Raw genomic sequence first — 24,795 nt, forward strand, 5'->3', positions numbered from 1 at the left:
AAGGCACAACCTGCCATTATAAGGGCTGTATTTATCCAACTGTAGGGGACTATAGCAGATGCAGACTTTTTCTGCTCTGACCAACAACTTCCATTCTCCGTGTCAGAACTTCTGCCCGTGAAGTCTCCTGCCCTCCACTCACCCCACCCCACCCCCATCCCAGAACCATAGAAAGCCCCAGCCCTTATTTCCAACAGGACAAGGTGCCAAGGAATCAACACTCCCACACCCACCCTAAAAGCCCTTATCCAGTGACTCATCTCAGGAATTGGTGTATAAATACTACAGCTTCCTCATCTCTCCATTGGGGTCATTCTGAGGTACGTATTTTTAACTATTTCCCAGAGTTTCCCTGTAGAATTAAGCTATAGCCAGTCACTAGCTGACTTTATAATGCACCCTTCATTAGCTATCTTTCTTTCCTGGTAACACTTCCCCGCTTTCCTCCCCTATTGTTTTCCTTAACTTTCCAAATAAACTCTCAAATCCTCATCTCGGGGTCTGCTTCTTGGGAACCCAGAAGGCTTCATTCTTGTAGTCTGTATGAATAACCCTGGGGTGGCACATTGCTTAATCTGTGGAACCATCCATGGCAGCTCAATAAATATATTAACATCTTCATTTCTACAACAACCAGAATAAGAAAGATGAAAAAATACCATAGTTTTTTCAAACTTTTTATTTAAATTCCAGTTAACACAGTGTAATATTGGTTTCAGGTGTACAATTTAGTGATTCAACACTGACATACAACGTCTGGTGCTCATTACAACAAGTGTACTCCATAAACCCCATCACCTTTTTAACCCGTCCTTCACCCATCTCCCCACTGGTAACCATCAGTTTGTTCTCTATAATTAAAGAGTCTGTTTCTTGGTTTGCCTCTCTCTCTTTTCCCCCATGTTCGTTTGTTTTTGTTTTTTAGATTCATATGAGTGAAATCATATAGTATTTGTTTTTCTCTGACTTACTTCACTTAGCATGATACCCTCTAGCTCCATCCACATCATTGTAAATAGCAAGATTTCATTCTTTTATATGGGTGACTAATGTTCCATTGTGTATATACACCCCATCTTCATCCATTCATCAGTCGATAGGCATTTGAGTTCTTTCCATAATCTGGCTATTGTAGATAATGCTGCTATAAACATCAGGGTGCCTGTATGCCTTTGAAGTAGTATTTTTGTATTCTTTGGGTAAATACCTAGTAGTACAATTGCTGGGTCATAGAGTAGTTCTATTTTTAACTTTTTGAGGAAGCTCCATACTGTTTTCCAGAGTGACTACACCAATTTATATCCCCATCAACAGTGTAAGAGGGTTCTCCTTTCTCCACATCCTCACCAACACCTGTTGTTTCCTCTGTTGTTGATTTTAGCCATTCTGACAGGTGTGAGATAATAGCTTATTGTAGTTTTGATTTGTATTTCCCTGATCATGAATGATGTTGAGTATATTTTCGTGTGTTTTTTGGCCATCTGGATGTTTTCTTTGGAAAAATGCCAATTAATGTCTTCTACCCATTTTTTAATTGGACTATTCGTTTTCGAGGGAAAATGCCATTCTTTTTTTTTTTAACATTTATTTATTTTTGAGACAGAGAGAAAGCATGAACAGCGGAGGGTCAGAGAGAGAGGGAGACACAGAATCTGAAGCAGGCTCCAGGTTCTGAGCTGTCAGCACAGAGCCCGACGCGGGGCTCGAACCCACAGACCGCGAGATCATGACCTGAGCTGAAGTGGGATGCTTAACCCACTGAGCCACCCAAGCGCCCCAAAAATGCCATTCTTTAGTCATGAATATGATAAATGCAACTTAGAAGTCATTGGTTTTTTTAACTTCCTATGAAATATTTATTATATTGCAAAGATCATATTTTTCACAAAATTGTTTTATGAAGACAAATGTCAATACAATGAGATATGTAAGTTTAGTTGTTTAAATTCATCACTCACCTTGTTGATGAATGATGCAGATTAGAAAGGAATTCATAGTAATTCACGTATTCTTTAATGAGTTTAGAATGTTATAAATTTTATTTTATTTATTTATTTAATTTTATTTTTTATTTTTTAAAATTTACATCCAAATTAGTTAGTATATAGTGCAACAATGATTTCAGGAGTAGATTCCTTAATGCACCTTATCCATTTTGCCCATCCCCTCTCCCACAACCCCTCCAGTAACCCTCAGTTTGCTCTCCATATTTATGAGTCTCTTCTGTTTTGTCCCCCTCCCTGTTTTTATATTATTTTTGTTTCCCTTCCCTTATGTTTATCTGTTTTGTCTCTTAAAGTCTTCATATGAGTGAAGTCATATGATTTTTGTCTTCCTCTGACTGACTAATTTCACTTAGCATAATACCCTCCAGTTCCATCCACGTACTTGCAAATGGCAAGATTTTATTCTTTTTGATTGCCGAGTAATACTCCATTGTGTGTGTGTGTGTGTGTGTGTGTGTGTGTGTGTGTGTGTGTATACCACTTTTTCTTTATCCATCCATCCATTGATGGACATTTGGGCTCTTTCCATACTTTGGCTATTGTTGATAGTGCTGCTATAAACATGGGGGTGCATGTGTCCCTTCGAAACAGCACATCTGTATCCCGTGGATAAATGCCGAGTAGTGCAATTGCTGGGTCGGAGGGTAGTTCTATTTTTAGTTTTTTGAGGAATTTCCATACTGTTTTCCAGAGTGGCTGCACCAGCTTGCATTCCCAAGAAGTCATTGTTTTAAGTTAAAAGGGCTTTATAACAACTAAGGATCTACTGGAAACCCAGGAGGAAAATAGTGTGGTTGGCAGGTCACCTTCAATAGAGTAAATTTTATACCACCTGTTTTAGCATTGTTAAAAAGTGCAGTATTTATTGAGCACCTGTTTATGAGTATGCACCTGACTCTATAATTTGAATATTTAGCATGCTTAAATTCTTGAGTTCACCTGTGGAATTAGGTGAAAAAAAAACAAAAATCACTTAAATGGTTAAATCCTATCTAAATCTTACCTTTGCCAAAAACCATTTTGTTCATCAGGACAAAAGTGAGTGATGGATCTTTACAATGGCCTGCCCTATATATGTCACTGTACAAAATGCAGAAATATCTGAGATCCATATGTCTTACAGAATGTTAATGAGGACTCTGATGTTTTAAGTTTAATGCTTCAAAAGAATTTTTCCAAATACAGTGAATAAATTCAATCAATAGGCAAATAAAAGGAAACACATCAGACAGCAGCAGCGTGTACCAGAGACCTGCTGATCTGTGTATTTAACCAACACTAAGAACCTATTCCATGTGCAGTATTGTGCTGGAGTGCTGTGGGGACTATAAAGAGCAATACCATATGTTCCCTGTCTTAAAATTACTTAGAATTAGTGCTATTTTTGTTAGGAATAATATCACTGTAGACTTCTTTCTCAGAAATTATGCAAGCCAGATTAGCGTGCCAAACTCTTACTTTTAAGAGAAACCAATTGCTAGTAGACACCCTTCATACGCCTACACAATTCAACGTGCAAACCAAACCAAATACTGTATTTGTGTGTTTTTTGAGGTCTCCATAGACTTAAAAAAGGAACTGTATTTTCATCACATACCTTTTGTATGTGCAAATTCCCTTTCAAATCTCATAGATCTAATATGATGACCCACTTCATACTTGACATCATCAGGGATGATGGTGAGAAGGAACAGATTTAGTGTTGTTAATTGTGTTATTAGTGTGATATTGACCCACTAAGTGGCCATTTTCAGTGAAGTTCCCCCCAACTTTTCCTGAGTCTGCAGGGAAAGGAGGGAGTTTCCTCCATTGTAGCAGGTTTTGGGGCTGTGTAGTAGTGCTTGCTTTTCTGCAAAATACCAAGTCACAGCTACTTTGGAGAACTACCTCAAATGTTAAATCAATGGTAAAGAAAGAACAGAGATGTAATTAAAAGATCACCATAAAAATGTAGAATCGCTTATAATACATTCCATCAGTGTGTGTGTGTGTGTGTGTGTGTGTGTGTGTGTGTGCTGAAACTTAATATTTTTAAACCTTCTTTAACACATATTAAGTTAGTTTTTATTAAAATAGTGTGTATCAGAACTTGACCCTCTTTGAGTATCTTTTTTTGAGGAGTGTATTTTGTTGTGTTTTATACAAAATGCTACTTTTAAACTATTCAGGAAGCAAGACATATAATACACTCCCTAAAAAGAATATTTATATTTATTGAGCATTTATTTAGTTTCATATGTAAAGCTCTATGCATTAAAATTCCGTTCAAACTAAAACAATAGCAGTGTTGGGGGTTTATAATATACGTAGACCTAAATAGTATACATATAAGTTTAATATGCATACAAGAAAAACATACTCAACAATAATATAAATGTCCAGAGGGGAGAAATCAAAGTATACTATGGTGAGGTTCTCAATTTATTATTCCTAAAAGGACTAATAAGAAATAATCTTATTGATACTATGCTGACTCCAGAAAATCCTAATTTTGAAAAAACTGTACTTGGCATTGACCCTTTAAAGTCATGAAGAAGGACATTTATAGTAATCCTGAAATATATCTGAAATTTATCCTATTAAAATGAAAAATGGCGATTAAAATAACATCGTATAATGCTTCAATTTCAAATACTGGTCCACATTTTATTAATAGCCACACACCATAAAATATGAGGCAGTACTAAGGAATTAATCTTGCCCATTAAACACACACACACACACACACACACACACACACACACACACACACACAAAAGGCTTTAGGAAGGAAGGAAGGGTATAAACCTGCTTGTCCCTCCAAGTTCTCACTAGCCAATGAAAAGTATGACATTGACTTTGTTAATATAGAAGCAGAAGAACTCCCTGCCATTGCAATGCCTCAGTTTCAAATGAAAGGACCTGAAGTAGTCAACAGTGTTTGGTCTGGGTCCAGACTGCCAGGATGCAAATCCCAGCTTCACCTTATGGGAGTGATATTAGGTAAAATACTTAACCATCTCTGAGTCCTATTTCTTCATCTGTAAAATGGGGATAAGCACAGAAATTCCTTCATAGGATTGTTGAACGTTATAATGAGAAGATTAATGTAAAGTATTTAACATAGTTCCTGGCAGATAGTAAGTATGCAATAAAAAAATTAGCCTTGGTTACTATATTTGTTGTACAGATGACCGAAAAAAATTTTTAAGTTTATTTATCTTTGAGAGAGAGAGAGACAAAGAGAGACAGAGACAGAGACAGAGACAGAGTGTAAGTGGGGGAGGGGCAGAGAGAGGGAGACACAGAATCGGAAGCAGCCTCTAGGCTCTGAGCTGTCAGCACAGGACCCAATGCGGGGCTCAAAGACATGGGTTTGAACCCACAAACCATGAGATCATGATGTGAGCTGAAGTCGGACGCTCAACCGACTGAGCCACCCAAGCGTCCCCAGATGACCAAATTTGACAGAGAGGTAAAAAGTCTTTTTGACGTATAAAGAGAGTTTGCTATAGAAATACCAATACCTGACACTGTTCAGGGTCAGTGGTGACAGAGCTTTTAGTCACAATTGTCAACCTTTATTATTTTATGGTCTGCTGATCCCTTCAACCAAAAATTTGAACGAGAGAAAAGGAAGGCAATGCCAAGTTAGTAGTAAAATCAGTACTAAGTGCTCTTCATCCTGTCCTTGCATCCATACTACATAAGGAAAGGCCTACATTTTTTTAGGCAACCCACCTATCATTGATTCTGTCATTGAATTGTTACAATTGCCCCATTTGCTGGGAACTTACTATGTGCAAAGCAAAACTCTAGGTGCTGGGGAAAATCTGGGCAAAAACTCAGGGGAATTTGCCCTTCCAGGAGAAGGAATGTATCCTGCAAAGTTAAAATACTTAGCACTTACACTAGGTATACACAAGAGAAGTAGGTGCTTAAGATCTAATCTGTGGCCAATGTAATTCAAATTCTCAAAAGTACAAAATTAGCACACTTGACTGATCAGCACAATACCTGCATCAGTCCATTAAGGTATCACCACATTATTTGATCCTAAAATAGAATTTAAAAACATTAAGCTAGCAACCAAATAAAAATTTGCCATAGATAGCCAGCTGAACTGGGAGAAAAGGCATCCCTGTACCCTTAGGACGTATGTTACAAAGAGAAGACAATAAACCTAAAATATATCGAATACTAAAAGTGACATTGAAAGCTACCAAAGTAAGGTATTGGGAACTCAAAGAAAAGATTGTAGGATCTGAATAGTATTCTGATATTCTATATTAGTAATCCATAAACTTTGAGGTAGAAGGAGTGGAGCCAGACCCTCAGGTGAATCAAATCAAAACTATGGATCCCTCTCTGGAAAAATGCTCATAAAGCATGCACCAAAATGTTCACATGCAATTATTTTTATTACACTGAATAGTTATTTTCCTTACACAGTAGACGTTAAAAAATAATCTTTACTTAGATATATGTCCTCCTTGGTTTTTTTCACACAAAGATTAATAGCTCATTCTGGGGGTGGGGGGAAAAGCTGGAGAAAACAAAGTTAGCTTTAATTCTGCTCAAAAGAAAATTTCATTGAGAAGGTTGTGTTTGTCTTCACTGCAAAGTTGACAATGAGGTCTTTACCACAGGGACCGCACACATCATGTGTAACATCTGTAACAATTTTTAATATTATCGGGGGAAGCAACCTTCAAGAGAGTTTTACTAAAGGGGCCCTGGGCGGCTCAGTTGGTTAAGCTTCCGACTTCAGCTCAGGTCATGATCTCACAGTTCATGGGTTTGAGCCCCTTATAGGACTCTGTGCTGACAGCTCAGAGCCTGGAACCTCCTTGGATTCTCTCTCTCTCTCTCTCTCTCTCTCTCTCTCTCTCTGCCCCTCCCCTGTTTGCACTCTATCTCTCTCGCTCTCTCAAAAATAAACATTAAAAAAAAAGAGTTTTACCTTGTTTTTTAAATATTTATTTTTATTTTGAGAGAAAGAGAAAGTGGGGCAGGGGGAAAGAGAAAGGTGGACAGGGGATCTGAAGCCGGCTCCATGCCAACAGCAGAGAGCCCCATTCAGAGCTTGAACTCACCAGCCATGAGATCGTGACCTGAGCCAAATTCAGACGCTTAACCAACTGAGCTACCCAGGTGCCCCTAGAGTTTTACAGTGTTTCTTGTTTTTTGTAGATTATTGCCTTCAGAAATACTGATAAAGTTTACCCCTACCCACCCTCTCCAACTTTATTTGTGGAAGCACTTCCTCCATTACTGGATAGTTTCCATGGTTATTTCTCTTAAATCTCCTCTCACAATCTTAAACAGTATTTAAAAATTCACCTCAATAATTTACCAAAGAAGCCTTGAATGGGCTTTTTCCTGTCATACTGTTCTTAGAATGGGCTTTGTTTTCTTTCCAAAAACAATAACTTAAAGTAAAATGTTTGAAATTCAATCATGCTGTTTAGGATTGTTCTTGGGGGAAGTCAGCCAATTTCTGTGTAGTTGAGAAGAATGTCATATATTCTCATTTCATGACAAAATTATTGTAAGGGACTCACTGGCTTTCCTCGCAATAGGCAAGGCTTCTTCCAGGACTATTGACTAAGGCTTTAATGACAAAGCATCAAAAATGAGAGTCATTGATTCATGGGTTCCTTTTTTCACCAAATACCACATATATTCTACAGTAGAGCACCCTACCCTCTGTGCCTAAATGGGTTACATGTGTTCTGACACAATGATCCCTTCTACCTTTGGAGTAAGTGAATGGGAACAGTCTCTTCTGGAAGAAATCCTTTGTGTTCATCCCATTTTGCCATACAAAGATTACCATTTTCAGCACATGCTATGGACATAATTGAAAAGGTTGGAAGCATAGTTGAAGTTTTGCTTGACAGAGAGGTTTTCACCATCTCAAATATTGATTGCTTTTAAAGTTTTCAAAAGGGGTTCTTAAAATAGACTTTTTTTTTTGATGACACAGTATGCATGTAATAAATAGATGGAAACCAGCATCTGGCTGCCCCCGGACCTGTCAATAGTTCCATTCCGTGGCATGCTAAAGGAAACTGCAGTCGTTGAAAAATTCCTCCGTGACCTGCTTCAAAATAGTAGAAAAAAACATTAGCAATTTTGGAGTGGATGACCTCATCCAACAGAGATATTACTTAGATTTTCTCCCTCTGTCTCAGATCACAGACTAACTTTAGTACTTCCAGGACATGTGACTTCTAAGGTTTAGGCAATTCTGTGACTTCTTTTGATTCAAACTTTGTCGATCCTTCAGAGAAAGACTGTTTTGTTCAGGGTACAATCCAGGTTTGATAAAGTACACGTCTTTTCTCAGTTCTTTTAGTTTCTGTCTTAAAAAACCCAGGCATAATTCTTCACTTAGTTCTGTTCTGTGGGAGCTAGGGCAAGAGCAGTTTCAAACACCACTAATACATTAACTCTTGATGCTTAGCTGATTAGGAAATTGCAGAAGTTCTCATTTCGATTTAAGAGAGGAAAGCTGAGACATGAAAAGGTAATGATGACCCGTCCAAAGCAATAGTTAATGGCAAATATTTATCAAGTGTCTCTGTTCTTGTATTGTGTTTGTTACTATACTTATGTTTTCTGCTCTTTTAGCCAGGTCTTTAGAGACTAGTCTATGTTTCAAATTAAGAATACTTTTACGAAATGAGATGATATGTTATTTTCTACTTATTGAGTGCCAATACTTAAAACAATGTTTTTGAAGCTTTGAGATGTAATTGACAAATAATTATATATAAGAGATACAACTTGATGCTCTGATATACATCGTGAAGTAATCACAATGCAATTAACACGTTAATCAAGTGTCTTCACATCATATAGTTACCATTTTCTCTCTTTTTTTTTTTTAGGTTTCTTTATTTATTTTGAGAGAGAGAGAGCAGGCACGGGTGGGGAGGGGCAGAGAGAGAGGGAAGAGAGAGAGAATCCCAAGAAGGCTCTGCACTGATGTGGGGCTTGAACTCATAAGCCGTGAGATCATGACCTGAGCTGAAGTCAGACCCTTAACTGACTGAGCCACCCAGGTGCTCCTACCATTTTCTTTTTTCCCCCCGTTTTATTGAGAAATAATTGACATACATCACTGTATAAGAGGTATAACATGATGGTTTGATTTACACATACTGTGAAATGACTATAATAGGTTGAGTTAACATCTACCTTTTCATCCAGATACAATAAGAAGAAAAACAATTTTTTCTGTGATGAGAACTTTCTCTTAACTTTCCTATATATCATCTAGTAGTGATATCTATATTCATCATGTTGTATACAACAGTCCTAGTACTTACTTATCTCATAACTGAATGTACCTTTTGACCACCTTCCTCCAACTCTCCTTTCCCCACTGCCACCTCTGGTAGCCACAGATTTAATCTATTTTTCTATGAGTTTGAGGTTTTAATTTTTTTTTTTTTACATTCTACATATAAGTGAGAGCATACAGTATTTACCCTTCTCTGTCCGACTTATTTCACTTAGCACAATGCCTTGAAGGCCCATCCACACTGTCACAAATGGTACAATTTCCTCATTTTTGTGGCCGAATGAGATTCCATAATATATGTATATATCACACAACTTCCTATATCCATTCATCCATTAATGCACACTTGGGTTGGTTCCATGTCTTGGCTATTGTAAATAATGCTGCTATCAACATGAAGGTATCGATATTTTCTCAAGTTAGTGTTTTTCTTTCCTTTGGATATATTCCCAGAAGTGGAATTGCTGGATCATATGGCCGTTCTATTTTTACTTTTTTGAGGATCCTCCATGCTGTTTTCCTTAATGGCTGTTCCCAGTTTACATTCCTACCAACAGTGCACAAGGGTTCCCTTTTGCCCCATGCATGCCAGCATTTGTCATTTCTGGTCTTCCTGATGGTCATTCTAATAGGCATGAGCTGATATCTTACTGTGGTTTTAATTTGCATTTCCCTAATGACTAGTGATTTTAAGCATCTTTTCAATGTACTGGCTGGCCTTTCATATATCTTTTTGGAGAAATGTCTATTCATGTCTATTCATGTCTATTCATGTCCTTTGCCCCTTTGAGGGGTGCCTGGGTGGCGCAGTCGGTTAAGCATCTGACTTCAGCCAGGTCACGATCTCGCGGTCCGTGAGTTCGAGCCCCGTGTCAGGCTCTGGGCTGATGGCTCAGAGCCTGGAGCCTGTTTCAGATTCTGTGTCTCCCTCTCTCTCTGCCCCTCCCCCATTCATGCTCTGTCTCTCTCTGTCCCAAAAATAAATAAATGTTGAAAAAAAATTTTTTTTAATAAAATAAAATAAAATTAGGTTATTTGAGTATTTTTGCTATTGAGTTGTATATGTTCTTTATACACTTTTGTATCAGGTATATGGTACACAAATATTTTTTCCCATTCCACAGTTTGTTTTTTCACTTTGCTAATAGTTTCTTTTGCTGTGTAGAAGCTTTTTAGTTTGATGTAGTCCCACCTGTTTAGTTTTGCCTTTGTTACTAGTGCTTTTGATGTCATATCCAAAAAAATCACCACCAAGATCATGTCAAGGAGCTCTGTTCCTATGTTTTCTTCTAGGCGTTTAATGTTTCAGATCTTACATTTAAGTCTTTAATCCATTCCAAGTTAATTTTTGTGAGTGGTATAAAATAGGGGTCCAGTTTCATTCTTTTACATGTGAATATCCAATTGTCCCAGCACAATTTATTGAAGAGACTGTCTTTTCTCCATTGAGTAGTCTTGGCTACCTTGTCATACATTAGTTACTACATATGCTTGGTCTCTCAATTCTGTGCCATTGCTCTAGGTGTCTGTTTTTTATGCCATTACCATACTGTTTTGATGATTATAGCTTTATGGCATAGCTTGAAATCAGGAGTGAAAACTGCTTTTTTATTCTTTCTCAGGATTTTTTGGGGCTATTTGGGGTCTTTTGTGGTTTCATACAAATTTTAGGAGGGTTTTCCTACTTTTACAAAAATACCTTTGGAATCTTAATAGGGATTTCATTGTATCTGTAGATGGCTTTTGGTAGTATTGACATTTTAAGAATGTTAATTCTTCCAATCCATGAATACAGCATACCTTTTCATTTACTTGTGTCTTCTTCAATATTTTTCATCGCTGTCTTGGAGTTTTCAATGAAGAGATTTTTTTTTACCTCTTCAGTTAAATTTATTCTTAAGTATTTTATTATTTTTCGATGCTATTACAAATGGGATCAATTTATTTCTGTTTCAGAAATTTCATTGTTAGGGTATAGAAACACTGCTGATTTTTGTATATTAATTTTTGTACCTGCAACTTTACTGAATTCCTTGATTATATCTAACAGGTTTTTAAATTAAGTCTTGGGGCACCTGGGTGGCTCAGTCGGTTGAGCCTCCGACTTTGGCTCAGGTCATGATCTCGCAGTCTGTGGGTTCAAGCCCCGTGTCAGGCTCTGTGCTGACAGCTCGGAGCTGGGTCCTGCTTCGGATTCTGTGTCTCTCTCTCTCTGCCCCTCCCCCGCTCATACTCTGTCTCTGTCTCTCTCTCTCTCTCTGTCAAAAATAAACATTAAAAATTTTTTTAAATAAATAAATAAGTAAATAAATTAAGTCTTTAGGATTTTCCCTATATAAAATCATGTTGTCTGCAAATAGAGAAAATTTTACTTCTTCCTTTCCAAATCTGATAATTTTTAATCCTTTTTCTTGCCTGATTGCTCTAGCTAGGACTTCCAGGACTATGTTGAATAGGAATGGTCAGAGAGGACACCCTTTTCTTATTCCTGATCTTAGACGAAAAGCTTTCATCCTTTCACCATTGAGTTTTATGTTAGTCGTGGGCTTGTTATATTTGGCCTTTATTGTGTTGAGATATATTCCTTCTATGTCTGATTAAGAGTTTTTATTGTGAACAGATGTTGAATTTTGTCAAATGCTTTTTCTGCATCTATTGAGATGAGCATATGATTCTATTAATGTGCTGTATCCCTACATCCCAGGGATAAATCCCACTTGATCATGCAGAATGATCCTTTTATTATGCTGCTGAATTTGGTTTACTAGTATATTATTGGGAATCCTTGCATCTATAATCATCAAGCTTAGTAGCTGGTAGTTTTCTTTTCAAGTAGTGTTCTTTTTGTTTTTGGTATCAGGATAATGCTGGCCTCATAAAATGAGTTTGGGAGTGTTCACTCCTCTTCAGTTTTTGGGAAGAGTTTGAGGAGGATTGGTGTTCATTCTTTAAATGTTTGGTAAAATTCACTAATGAAGTCATCTGGTCCTGGGCTTTATTTCATGGGAGATTTTTTTTTTTTTATCACTGATTTAATCTTCTTACTAGTAATTTGTATATTCAAGTTTTCTATTTATTCCTAATTTAGTCTTGAGTTGTAGGTTTTTAAGAATTTTTAATTTCTTCTAGGTTGTCCAGTTTGTTGGCATATAGTTTTTCAGAGTAACCTCTTATGATCTTTTGAATTTCTGTGGTATCCATTGTAATGTCTCCTTTTTTCATGTATAATTTTGTTGATTTGGGTCCTTTCTATTTTTTCTCCCTGGATAGTCTAGCTCAGGGATTGTCAGTATTGTTATCTTTTCAAAAAACTATCTTAGTTTGGTTAATCTTTTCTATTGTTTTTATGTTCTTATTTCATTTGTTTTGCTCTAATTTTAACTATTTCCTATCTTCTGCTAAACTTGGGCTCAGTTTGTTTTTCTTTTTCTAGTTACTTAAGGCATACAATTATGATGTGTATTTGGGATATTTCTTGCTTCTTAATGTAGGCATTTATTGTCCTGAAAGTCCCTCTTAAAACTGCTTTTGCTGCATCCCATAAGTTTTGGTATGTTGTGTTTCCATTTTCATTTGTCTCAAGAAATTTTTTTATTTCCCCTTTAATTTCTTCTTTGATCCATTGGTTATTCAATAAAGTGTAGTTTCATGCCATTGTGGTCAGAGAAGATACTTGATATGATTTTAATTTTCTTGCATTACCTAAGATTATTTTGTGGCCTAATTTATGTTCTATCCTAGGAAATGTTCTACCTGTACATAAGAAGATGTATATTTTGCTGTTGTTGGAAAGAATGCTCTGTGTATTTTATTAGGTCCATTTGATCTATAGTGTTCAAATCCACTGTTTCCTTATTGATTCTCTGCCTGGATGATCTATCCGTTGTTTATAGTGGGGTATTAAAGTACCCAACTATTACTGAATTACTGTTTATTTCTCCTTTTAGCTCTATTATCTTTTGTTTTATATATTTAGGTACCTCAATGTTGGGTGCATAAATATTTACAATTGCTACACTTCTTGATATATTGACCACTTTATCATTATATAATGACCTTCTTCATCTATTTTTAACATTTCTAGTTTAAAGTCTATTTTGTCTGATATAAATATAGCTACCCCTACTTTTGTTGTTGTTGCTATCTATCATTTTCTTGAAATGTCTTTTTTCATTCTTTTGCTCTCAGTGTATGTGTTTAAGGCTAAAGTGAGTCTCTTGTAGGTAGCATGTTGTTGGGTTTTGTTTTTTATCCATTCTGCAATTCAATGTCTTGGAGACATGTAATCTGTTTATGTTTAAAATAATTATTGATAGTAAGGATTTCCATTCTCTTCATTGTTTTCTTATTGTTTTGTAGATCCATGGTTCCTTCTTATCCTATCTTTTTTGTTTTGTTTTTGATGTCTTTTGGTTTCAGTATGCTTTGACTTCTTTAGTGTGTTCTTTAGTGTAATTACTTGTGGTTACCATGAGGCTTATATAAAATATCCTAAACACATAATACCCTATTTTATACTGATAACTTAACTTTAATAGAATTCATATACTTTACACTTTTACTTCTTTTTCCTCTCACATTTTAGATTGTTGCTATTACAACTTACATGGTTTTTATATTGTGTAACTAATAATAGATTATTAAATGATGGTTATCTTTCTACTTTAGTTTTCTCTTTCACTTTTAAACTGGAGTTGTGTTGTGCATCAGATCAAATCTCACTATGACTATATATTTACCATTACCAGTGAGATTTACACTACCTTTTTGCGTTTTTATGATGTTAGTGTTCTTTTACTTCCATTCAAAGAACTCCCTTTACGATTTCTTGTAAGATAGGTCTGGTGGTAATAAACTCCCTCAGCTTTTGTTTGGAAAAGTCTATCCATCCTTCATTTCTGAAGCACAGCTTTGCTAGGTATAGAAGTCTTGGTTGACAGTGTTTTGTTTTGTTTTGTTTTGTTTTGTTTTGTTTTAGAGAGAGAGAGACAGAGAGGGTGAGTGGGGAGAAGGGCAGAGGGAGAGAGAGAGAATCTTAAGCAGGTTCCATAGAGCCTGACACAGGGCTCGATCCCACTACCCTGGGATTGTGACCCAAGCTGAAATCACGACTCAGATGCTCAACCAACTGAATGACCCAGGTGCCCTGACAGTTAATTTCTTTCAGTATTTTGAATGGATCATCCCCATCTCTCTTGGCCTGAAAATTTTCCATTGAGAAATCCACTGCTAGTCATATGGGAGTTCCCTAGTATGTAACTTCTCTCTTCTCTCTTGTTGTTCTTAAAATTCTTTCTTTGGTTTTTGACTTCTGACAATTGAATTATATTGTGTCTTGGTGTAACCCTATTTGTGTTCAACCTCTTTGAGGTCCCTTGGGCCTCAAGGATCTGTTGTCCATTTCCCTTCCCAAGTTCAGGAAGCTCTCAGCTATTATTGCTTTAAACATACCTTCGGTCCCTTTATCTTTTCCTTCTGGAATTACCACAGTGTGAATATTGCTTCTTTTCATTATGTTCTATAAATCCTGTAGGCTTTCTTCATTCTTTTCTTTTTTTCTTCCTCTGACTAGGTAATTCCCAATGTCCTATCTTCCAGGGTGCTGATCATTTCTTCTGCATGGTTGAATCTACTTTTGAAACTCTGTTGAAATCTTCAGTTCAGTTATTGTATATTTCAAATCTAGGATTTTTTTTTTTTTGATGGTTGCTATCCTTATCAAATTTCTCATTTTGTCCCTGCATTTTTTTTCTAATTTCATTTGTGTTTTCTTGTAATTCACTAATCATTAAAAGGATTATTCTGAATCCTTTCTATGACTGTTCATAGATCTCCATTTCTTTAGGGTCAGTTATTTGTGCTTTATTAATTTCTTCTGGTGGTATCATATTTATATGATTTTTTGTGATCTTTGATTCCTTTTGTTGGTATCTGTGCATATGAGTAATTGGTTTCCTTTTCCAAATTTTACAAGTTTGCTTGGCAGAGATAGTTCTTTACTAGTCAGTTCAGCTTGAGTTTCTGGATGTGTCTGCTGGTAATGTTTTTCAGCAAGTAGGGTCTACTATTGTGGTCTACTTTGGGACAAGGCAACTGATTTGAGCTCTAAGGATGGGGATGGGTCAGGGGTGGTGAGTAACTGACTAGAGAACAGTTGTATAGGACTGCTGGCTTTGTTTTCTACCCGAGGGAGACTGTAGGATGAGCTCTGCAATTGCCTGAATTCTCTGGCCAGGGTTACTAGATGGTCATGACTGAGTACTATATTCAGTAGTAGAAGAGGGATAGGAATTAGCTTCCCTGCCCTGGCAGGGCACCAGGCCAGGGGCCAGAGCCCATACAGCTCATTTTGGGGGGGGCCCAAATCAGGGCTGAGTGTGCATTGAATTCCCTGGTCAGGTGAAGCCACTTGTTTTGCTCTGCAGATGGGGAACCCACAGGCTGTGCTCCCTGTTCATAAGGCTGTTGAATGAGCTACACAGCTTCCCATGTATTCTGGTTAATTTCCCTGGTTGGACAGGCTAAAGGCTATATTGAGTAATGGGGCTACAAATTAGAGTCCCTGCCTCGGCACAGTGGGAGAAGCAGCTCTAAAACTGGTAAAGCTCTTCACACCAAGTTCCTTGGCAATGCCACTGGCTTTGCTCTTCAAACTATTGCCTCTGTCTGCCCTTCTCTCAGCTTGAGTACTGTGGGCCACATAGCCTTCAGATGTTTTTGCCATCCCGTATGGTCAGATGGGGCTAGAAGACACTCTCTACAACAGGTAAGGCTGTACTCACCCCCTTTGACAGGGTAGGAGAGGGAGGAGATGCTCCAGGCTATCCTCAATTTCCTGAACAGGCTCTCTGGTTGGGAGAGGATGGAGCTACCCTCAGCATTGTTTGTGAATTGATCCCTCTGCCTATGATAGCATGGGAACCCTCAAGATCTGTACTGGCTTTTCTCTGGAGACAGTCATCTACCTGCTCACCTCTCAGCTAGTGCGCCACTGGACTGCACTGCTTCCAGGAGTTGTCACCAGCTCTCTTGTCAAATGGAGCCACTCTCCACGACAGCACCTTACTTAGGCATGGGCAAAGTGGGCTCCAGGGCCAGCAAAATTCTTTGTTTGAGAATCTAATTCAGGCACATCTGCACCCTGTCAAGTTCCTGGGTCAGATTCCACCCCCAACTTTGTTCTGTGGGTAAGCAAAGCTGCTGGTTGGGATTACTACTTGGGCTCTGCTAGTATGAACTCAGTCTGCCAAGATCCATGTATTGGTTGTTGCAAGCCCGATCCCCCATCCTGTCACTGTCAGATTCCCAGTGGCTGAGCCCTGCACATTCTTCTGCAATCCCTATGGTATGAGATCAGATTAGAGGCTCTGACAAAATGACCCACAATGCTGGGAAGGCTCATTGTCCCCAGGTTCTTTTCCCACTGGAGAAATCAGGAGGTTCAGGAGAGACTGCTATGCATGTGCTGTGCTGGCCTAGGGGAGGATGATGTGGTCAACATGTAGCACTGCTCTTATCCTTCTAATATAGTCTATCATGGCCTCTGAGCTACAGCATCATCCACATCTAGGATTCTTATAGTGGTGTCTTGTTCTAGAATAGCTCTTGTGAGGGGGAGCAAAGTCAAGAATAATGTCATTCTTGGTGCCATCTTGGTGATGTCACTCCATTTTCTTTTTTAAAAAATGTTTATGGTGAGAACACTTAAGATCTACCCATTTAGTAAATTTCAACTATGCAATACAGTATATGGTCACATTGTTGTATATTTTATCTCTATAACTTAATTATTTTGCGTAACTAAAATTTTGAACCCCTTGACCAACATCTCCCCATTTCCCCCTCCCCTGATCCCCAAAGAATTGACCATTCTACTGTCTGCTTCTATGAGTTAGAATATTTTGGATTCCACATATAAGTGAGATAATACAGTATTTGTATTTCTGTGTCTGGCTTATTTCAATTAGCATAAGGTCCTCCAAGTTCATCCACATTGTTGTAAGTGGCAGGAGTTCCTTTTTTTAAAAAAACCTAAATAATATTCCATTGTGGAGTATTTTTTTTTCCAGTTTTAAGGAGATGTAGCTGACTTATAGCACTGTACAAGTTTGAGGTACACAGCATAATTACTTGACATACATATAGTGTGAAAGGATTACCACAATGAGTTTTGTTAATGTTCATCATTTCATCTAGTTATCTCTCAAAAAGAGTTTTTTCCTTGTGATGAATCTATCCTTAGCAAATTTCATATATAGTTATCATTTTATACATTGTAAATCCAGAATTTATTTCTCTTATAAACTGGAAGTTTATACCTTTTGGCCAGTTTCATCCAAATACCCCCACCTCCCAATACACACACTGTTCATTGTAAACACAATATATAGTATCACAGATTTATTTTTCTAGAGAAAAAGAATTTTAATTTTTTTTTTCAGTGTTTATTTATTTTTGGGACAGAGAGAGACAGAGCATGAACGGGGGAGGGGCAGAGAGAGAGGGAGACACAGAATCGGAAACAGGCTCCAGGCTCTGAGCCATCAGCCCAGAGCCTGACGCGGGGCTCGAACTCCCGGACTGCGAGATCGTGACCTGGCTGAAGTCGGACGCTTAACCGACTGCGCCACCCAGGCGCCCCTAGAGAAAAAGAATTTTAATGTAAGAGCAGAAATAAATATGATAGTGATTTAAGAAAAATGAGGTTTATCAATAATGTCCATAATCTTAAAGCTTTCAAATGATTAGGTAAAAACACAAAACACTGATAAGATTGATCAAAAAGGAAAATAAGTAAAAGAACACAAAATAAATATTATTTGTAGTAAAAATATTTTTAAACTGAGTTTAATTATAATTCCTAGAAAAATAATTACAATATATTTATTCAAAGGACCAATAATCATTAAATAAGTGTATTAGTGAAGTTTACATTCTACAAAATGCAGAAAACTTCACAGTGAATTATGATAAATCCTTAATATATAGAAAGGATTAAATATAGGACTAATACGTATTTTATCGAAAAACTGGATAAAAATACTTTAGAAAAAATATAATTTATAAGTATGGATGCAAACATTTTATAATTAATTAATTAAAAAATTTTTTTGAGGGGCGCCTGGGTGGCGCAGTCGGTTGAGCGTCCGACTTCAGCCAGGTCACGATCTCGCGGTCCGTGAGTTCGAGCCCCGCGTCGGGCTCTGGGCTGACGGCTCAGAGCCTGGAGCCTGTTTCCGATTCTGTGTCTCCCTCTCTCTCTGCCCCTCCCCCGTTCATGCTCTGTCTCTCTCTGTCCCAAAAATAAATAAACGTTGAAAAAAAAAAATTAAAAAAAAAATTTTTTTTGATGTTTATTTATTTTTAAGAGAGAGAGACAGCATGAGCAGGAGGGGGCAGAGAGAGACAGAGAGGGAGACAGAGAATCCAATGCAGGATCCAGGCTCTGAGCTATCTGCCTGGAGCCTGACACAGGGCTTGAATTCATGAACTGTGAGATCATGACCAGAGCCGAAGTCTGACCCTTGACCGAGTCACCCAGGAGTCTCTGGATGCAAACATTTTAGATACATATTGAGAGCACAAACATGGTCGAAAACCACTACATCTTACACCTCAAGCTGTTCACAAGTTAGTGTCACAGGTCTTAAACTCAAAAGCCTCAAAGAAATTGTCTTTGCTATCACATTCTCCAGGGTCTCAAATAATAACTGCAGCAAGGGTCAGAGTCTGGAATGTGATAGAGTATCCATTTCATTTCTTGAATATTGCTTCCCTATACCCATCTGTTATTTTTTCTGTCTTCTGTCAATGTCCTGCTTGCTAAATTCCCTAAATCTCTTAGTGTTGCTACCAGATCATTGAAAGCTTAACCTGTCCTCATTGATAATGCTAGAAAAAGTCTGTCCTATGTAACAGATCCACTGTGTAAGCACACTGCCACCATAAAATATCTCCAGGCACCACATCCAAGTGAAAGACTAATTTTATATAAAAGATACAAAGTTCCTACTGAGATATGCATATAACTTCAATAATAAAAGGAAGGCATATTTTTGGATTGTTCCTCATATTTTACAATCCTTTGAGAAATGGTATTCAGTAGAAAATTCTAGAGAGTGACCAACCTAAATAACTGAGTATGAGAAAGTTTTTGCTACCACAAATAATTACATATCAAAAAAAGCTGAAGAAGTAGCTAAGTGTTTTTGCTAATCCTCAAATCATTGCTTATCTCAAATGGCCTATCTATCACATTTTTCAAACGAAATCTTGAACGTAACTATCCTTTGTATCTATTAGGACAAATTTGAAATAATTCTCCTGAGTTATTGCAGTGTGCATCATTCCTGATTGCTTATGGAACTGGGCTATAATTTTGTTTAGTGTTCTACAAAATTGATGTTCTACATTTTTATTGATCTAATATACATGCGGAAGTATTTAAAAGAGAGCACTATAGGCTCCAAACAGAGATATATGCTAGGGAAATTGTAGGGAACATATATCCTGCATGACAAAGTTTCCTCTTTTCCATTTCACTATGGCTTTTAGAAGTAGAATAGTTCCTAACTTTCTAGCTGGTACTGTTACAACTAAATTATTAATTTCCTAAAACAAGCACTCTTAATGTTGAACCTTTTATTTATTTATATATTTTTAAATTTTTTATTTATTTTTGAGAGGGAGAGAGACAGAGCACAAGCTGGGGAGGGGCAGAGAGAGGGAGACACAGAATCTGAAGCAGGCTCCAGGCTCTGAGCTCTCAGCACAGAGCCTGATGTGGCACTTGAACTCAGGAGCATAAAATGTGCTTGTTTATCTGAAAACATATTTACTCCACTTTCATTTTGAAACAGTTTTGCTGGGTAGACTGTTATAAGTTGAACGTCATCTTCTGTTGGTACTTCAAAGATAAGCTTTCATGGTCTTCTGGTGCCTCTTGTTGCTGTTGAGAAATTGTCTGTTAGTGTATTTGTTGCCCCATTGAAGGTGATCTTTTCTCTGGCTTGTTACCAATATATCTGTTTGGGAGGTAATGCAATTTTCCTGAAATGTGTCTGAATGCAATTTCTTATATTTATCCTGTTTGTAATTCACTGGGCCTCCTGAATCTGAAGAAGAATGTTTTCTTGAATTCTGGATTTATATATGTACATATATACATATATATTTTTTCATTATTTCCTCTCCCATATTACTCAGCCATAGAAAAGAATAAGATTTGGCTATTGCAACATGGAGGGACCTAGAGGTTATCATGCTAAGTGAAATAAGACTGAGAAGCACAAATACTTTATGATTGCACTTATATATCGAATCTAGAAAAGAAATGAACAACGCAGAAACAGATCGATAAATACGGAGAGCCAACTGGTGGTTGCCAGCGAGAAGAGGGGTGGGGAGATGGGCAAAATGGGTGAAGGGGAGGCAGAGGTACAGGCCTCCAGTTACGGAATGAATAAATCATGGGGATGAAAGGTACCACATAGTGAATATACTCATCAGTATTGTGTTAGTACGGACAGATGGTAGCTATGCTTACAGTGAGCATAGCATGTGTAGAGTTGTGATAACACTCTTGAAACTAATGTAACATTGTGTCCATTATACTTTAGTAAAAAAGATATTTTTCCTTTCCCTATTTTCTCTAATCTCTTTCTCACTCTATCTTCATGTCTCTTTCCTATTTTCCATATGTTAAAATTCTGACACTTTCTGGGTAATATCTTCATATTTATCTTTCAATTCATTAATTCTCTCTTCTACTATGCCTAATCTACCATTTAACCTATCTATTGCCTTGTAAATTGCGATGATTATATTTTTCTTCCTAGAAATTGTATTTGGTTACATTTAAAATCTGTCTGCTCACATACTAATGGCCCATTTTTTCTTATGTTTTCAATTCCATCTTTTACTTAAACACTTCACATTTGTTTTTTTTTTGTTCTGCATCTCATAATGCTAATATCTGAAGTCCTTTACAAGTCTAAACCTGTTGTTTGTTGTTTCTTATTCCTTGAGCATTTGTTTAATTTTTTACAGTGAACTCATATTTGGCTGAATTTATTTTCAGGAAATTTTGAGGGGCTTATATTAAAGAATGCTTTCTGGTAGAAAAAATTTGATTATTTTTGCTGGATGTCAAGGGGCTAATCAACTTGAGATCATTTTGATTTCTTGGCCCTGGCCATGAGGAATGTATAAATTTCAACTCAGATCCATGTGATAATAGGTTATACATTCTATCATTTTAATTGTTTTCCTCTTGAAGCTGTGACAATGATAAACAAGCTTTAAAAAATTTTTTTTAAATATGTATTTATGTTTGAGAGACAGAGACAGAGTACAAGTGGGGAGGGGCAGAGAGAAAGGGAGACACGGATTCCAAAGCAGGCTGCAGGCTCCGGGCTGCTAGCACAGAGCCTGATGCGGGGCTCAAACCCACAAACTGTGAGATCGTGACCTGAGCTGAAGTCAGACACTTAACTGACTGAGCCACCCAGGTGCCCCAAACAGGCTTTTTTAATTTACCTGTGCTACTGCAGAGATCTTCTTCATGTTGTCCATTCACTGTGGCTGTAGCCACTTCACGCGTCTCAGTTTTATTCTGTGTGTTGGGGTGTGTCTCAGAATTCTCTTAACTCGTTTGGGCTGTGGAACATACATTTCTGGATCCCTGAATGCTATATAATAAGCAAGATGCTAGGTTCCCCAATCTTGGCATGTAGCCCCAAAGTATCCACAATTCCTCATTTAATTACCTCTCTGATTTCAGCTTGGTGCTTTATTTTTTGTTGGGGGATGCTCGGAATCTTGAGGATTTTCCTTATTTTCTTGTAGCTACACAGTACATTTAAAATGTTTCTTGGGGCGCCTGGGTGGCCCAGTCGGTTGAGCGTCCCACTTCGGCTCAGGTCATGATCTTGCGGTCCGTGAGTTCAAGCCCCACGTCGGGCTCTGTGCCGACAGCTCAAAGCCTGGAGCCTGTTTCAGATTCTGTGTCTCCCTCTCTCTCTGACCCTCCCCCGTTCATGCTCTGTCTCTCTCTGGCTCAAAAATCAATAAACATTAAAAAAAATTTTTTTTTAAATAAAATAAAAATGTTTCTTTATTGTCCTTTTATCCAGTGTCTAAGTGTTTAGCTGTAGGAGAACCTTTTAAAAAATATCTGGATTGATATGCTGCCAGTGGATAAGTCATAAATAGTTAAATTTTCAATGTTTTTTTTTTTTTTTTGTTAAAAAAGAAGTCAAAGTTCTTACCAAGTGCAAAATTCTTACTGTTAGTGATTTGTAAATTGTAAAGATAATGACAATAATGGTAGGTAAAATTTACTGTCTATTTGCCAGGCGCTGTGTGCATGTTGTCTCATTTCTCAAAGGATGAGGTAATAGTACCTACAAGCTACAGGTGAAAGATGTGAGACTTAGATAACTTAGAGACTTTCCCAAAGTCACATAGCACGTGGAAGGGATAGGTTTGTCTGATAATAAATTTTTGTGCGCTTCCCCCCGACCAAAACCACTAAGCTGGATTGCTTCTCTATTCAGGCTCTGCAATCTTAGAAGATAAAACCATTTGAAAAACGTTATCAGCTATATTTTGTTTCAAGGTGGCAAACTGATCAGAGATCAACTTTGAAGTACAGGATCTTCATCTCTTAACAATATATAAAAACTTTGGTCAAACTCTGACAATCTCTTCAAAACTTATCATGGATCAAAGAAATAGACAAAAATGGGAAACATTAAAACAGCCAAGTTGAAAAGAGATGTTTTCAGTCATCCAAGAATATCAGATAAGTTCTAGAAGCAATATATTTGTTCTGTGCTTTATTCACTGCCTTATCTCAAAAGGAATTTAAGATAGCTGACAAGAATGCACAAAATTCAAGATATAAATTAGAAATCGGTGAGGAAAAAAGAAACAAGGAAAAACAGAAATAAGATTAAAAGAAAAAATGTGTACCATTGAGCTTGCTATGAGCTAGCAAATCTGGCTTTCTAAGACCCACTTGAAAAGGGCTACCTGAGTAGTTATGAGTCACCATGTGTAATAACAAAACTAATAAAAACAACTCAATTGTTCAGAAGCACAGATATGACTGATCCCTATGAATAGGATCCAAAGTTTCTCACAAAGCACCTCATAAATAGGACATTGTATAATGAAAAGAACAACATCCTGATCATGTAACTGTGGCATTTTTTGAGAGTGAAAGGGGAACTATTAGACATTATGCTGGGACAATAAGTGTAAACTGAGCCTGTCCCCCCAATATCAAAATGTACACTTACCCTACTTACTGTAATCACAACTACATATTTTATGAAGATATTTTATTATCACACTCCTCAATACAAGCCGATGATTGCACACAAATTAGCAATTCAGTAAAAACAGCTGTATTTGAAGTTAACATAACATGACTGTTCTTTAACTTTCAGCTGATCTTGTTAAATGGTAGATTTTAGAGCACAGTGGAGCAGGAGTAGCAAACTCAGATGGGTTCAGTGGCAAGGGAATTAACTGAAGACTGTCAAGTAGCCAGGGGTATGATAATAGGAAATGGTTAGTGAATAAAACATTTTAATTAATTAATTAATTATTTTATTTATTTAAAAAACTTTATTTAGTTTCAAGTTTATTTATGTATTTTTGAGAGACAGCGTGCACAGGTGGGGGAGACTCAGGGACAGAGAATCCAAAGCAGGCTCTGTGCATGTTAGCACGGAGCCTGACATGGCACTCAAACCTACAAACTGTGAGATCATGACCTGAGCTGAAATCAAGAGTCAGTCACTTAACTGACTTAGCCACCCAGGTGCCCTGTGAATAAAACATTTTAAATCAGTATTTTGAAAAACAAAATCAATCTATAGTTGAACCTAGTTTCCAACTGAGTGACTGACAGTTGGGAATAATGACATATCCGTATCGTATGATGGGTTTCAGGTCTATGCCATCTGCATTCAATGTTCAGTAGACATTTTTAAACATTAACTAGGCCTTCACTTTTCAACTAATTCTTGCTTGTGTCTGTCACTATGTTGAAAACATATTTAGAAGGGTTTCCAATTAAATTTGAACAAAAACTTCCGAGGCGCCTGGGTAGCTCAGTCTGGTGACTCTTGGTTTTGGCCCAGGTCATGGTCTCACAGTTCGCAAGTTAGAGCCCCACATTGAGCTCTGCATTGATAACTTGGGGCCTGCTTGGGATTTCTTTCTCCTTCTCTCTCTCTCTCTCTGCCCTTCCCAGGCTTGCTCTCTCTCTCTCTCTCTCTCTCTCTCTCTCTCAATAAATTAAATAAGTATTACAAAATTTTAAAAAATTTGAACAAAAATTTCTGAAGTAATTTTTGACTTTTATAAGTAGCTTGTTCTGTGCTCGCTTCGGCAGCACATATATAAGTAGCTTGTTCTTTTGAAAAGTAATCATTACTGACTCAAAATTTCCTCTGACTCTGGCTTCTGAAGAAACGCTTTTTCTTG

The sequence above is a fragment of the Felis catus genome, chromosome B4 (genome assembly GCF_018350175.1).
Source record: "Felis catus isolate Fca126 chromosome B4, F.catus_Fca126_mat1.0, whole genome shotgun sequence".
In the NCBI taxonomy this organism is placed as follows: Eukaryota; Metazoa; Chordata; class Mammalia; order Carnivora; family Felidae; genus Felis; species Felis catus.